Source organism: Wolffia australiana, chromosome 19 (genome assembly GCF_029677425.1).
Source record: "Wolffia australiana isolate 7733 chromosome 19, ASM2967742v1".
NCBI lineage: Eukaryota > Viridiplantae > Streptophyta > Magnoliopsida > Alismatales > Araceae > Wolffia > Wolffia australiana.
The window spans coordinates 8,977,501-8,980,000 of NC_135853.1; the positions used below are offsets into that span (position 1 = coordinate 8,977,501).

General features: G+C 54.6%; 1 pseudogene; it reads left to right on the forward strand.

The window, feature by feature from the left end:
- Window positions 1–668, forward strand: part of LOC144715527 (peroxidase 5 pseudogene) — a 1,529-nt pseudogene extending 861 nt beyond the window's left edge.
- Window positions 669–2,500: the final 1,832 nt, after the last annotated feature.

Consider the following 2,500-nt stretch of genomic DNA (forward strand, 5'->3'; position numbering starts at 1 on the left):
ATTGGCCATCAACGGCCAAGGCCCTGCTGGAGTCTCAGTGCCCCCAAACTGTGTCCTGCGCCGACGTCCTCGCCTTCGCCGCGCGCGACGCTTCCGAGTTCACCGGCGGCATCCGCTACAAGGTCCCCGCCGGACGGCGCGACGGCAGGATCTCACTCAAGGCTGAGGCCGATGTGCTCCCATCCCCATTCGCAGGCGCCGCGTCCTCGGCGAGGACTTTCGAAAGAAGGGAATGTCGCTGGAAGACATGGTGGTGCTCTCCGGAGCCCACTCCCTGGGCATCGCCCACTGCCCCACCTTCTCTCGCAGGCTCTACGCCTTCAACGCCACCCACCCGCAGGATCCCTCCATGGACGCCGGCCTCGCCGAGTACCTCAAGAGACGCTGCCCGCCTCGGGCGGGACCCCACCGGGTGCCGCTGGACGTGGCCACGCCCAACCTCCTGGACGTGCAGTACTACAGGAACCTCAAGGCGGGAAGGGGTGCTCATCTCCGACCAGACCTCTGGACCAGCTCCCACGGCAAACCTGGTGAACACCTTCGCCCAGAAGCCCAACCTCCGGGCCCAGAAGGACGCCGGCGCCATGGTGCGCGTGGGCGCCAGCGACGTCCTCACCGGCAACCAAGGCGAGATCAGGGTCAAGTGCTCCGTCGTCAACGGCCTGTGAACAGCAGATCTAAAGAAGCGCCATGCGGTGCTGCATTCGTATTTTTTCCTGTTCTCAACGCCATCGCGATCCAATAAATGGAGGACGATTCAGAATCTCTTTTTTGTTAGTCGGGCCGTTTCTTTACTGTACCCACTGCCCTCCGGCGGATCTCTTCTGTTTCTAGAGGGCTGGGTGAATTCTGGACTCCCCGGCCCCCACCGGGCAGGGGAGCTCTGCGCCTGCACCAACTCCTCCCAAAGGAATTCTTGCTATCGTGTTTTAGACGCGTACCGTGTCTTCGACGCGCATCGTGTTATAGACGCGTGCGACGTCTCGCTGTGTCTCATCTTATTACATCGGTTCACGGGCACGTGGGAAAATGTACCTCCCGCTCATGGGCGCTGGGCATATCACTGCCCGCCTTGCCGTCGTTTAATTCCTTACTCCTATCCGGCGGACGGGGGATGGGTCTTTAAGAACGTGCACGGCCCTTTTGTAAGCCTCTTGCTGGCCTTCCCCTGTCACCTACATTACGGCTCCGCAGCGCGTGCGCAGCAGTTCATGTTTCCTACCTTTCAAGTCAACGTAATGGGACCGAAACTCACACGTCATGACATCTGGAAATAAGGGACTCCAAATCTTCTTTCCTGCTTTGCTCCCCGTCGTCCTCTCCCAAGACCAAAGTAACCCTCATCTTAGGGTTCGTTATTTAAGCACGTCCGACTCGCGATGCAGATGTGCCTTGTTTTGCTTGAAGGAGCGGAATGTGCGCCCAAATACATGTGTTTCTTGGAGGGCACTATGGAAGAGACGCTTGTTCTCCCACTCCGCCGAGCGTCCCGGTTCTGCCGTGACGTATTTTCCCACTACAAATGGATGCGGAGTGGAGAAAAGGAGATACCAGAATCACGGGCGTGCGCCTCTTAGTCTTCCATTTCTGTCGTAACAAAGTCGTCAATTGCTGCCCTTCTCTAGACTATCCTTTGGCCATCGTTTTGGCGGTCCCTGACATGTTGGCTGACGGCGTTTTATGGGTTTCATCATCGACTCAGTTTGACGCCCATGAAGAGAATGATTCTTTCCGTTCTAGTTCACAAATCGTCTTCAAAGTTTTACTGAAAACATTTAACATTTTGCAAATCCTTCGCGCCAAACTCTCGCGTCGCTTAACTTAGATCGGCCTGAGCACAACCAGCTTCAATTTCTTGTATCGACTTTACTAAACCGCACTAGAATCGGCACATTCCAGGACCAACAGTGCAGTGTTTCCTAGTGTACGGCCGTGGGACGTACAATAGAGTATTAATTCGGTACATTTATACCGGAAAAATAACCCGGATAACTGCCGTGTTAGCGGCGCCCCGGAGGGAAATTCCCGGACCTACGCGCTGATTCGGAGTTATGTTTACGAAGTATAATCCAGGCTAAACTCTTTCCGCGTGAGTGAAATCCCTGATGTAAGTCACTTCCTTTCAACTGAAAATCCGTCCCAATGAATTCCATGAAGAATTGATAAAGTTTATTGGAACAACAGTGTTACTGGCAACGAGAAGCCGACAAAGACTAGGAGAAGGTAGATAAAGGGGTTGACCAAAGAGAGCACAAATCCAACATGGATCCTCTCCTTTCCTGAACAGTCGGCAGACATGGACAGAGGAGACTGACACTTGATCAACTTATACAGAGCATGCCTCCATGGATGGTACACCACTGCAGTCGATTTAAGGACATCCCTCCGCGAGCTCGTATCCGACACTTGATGAAGATATTTACGTGGATGGGAAATCAGTTCCATCTGCCCCGCCCATTTTGAATCGGGCGAAGCACACCCCCGGGCTGCGGCTCGCCTA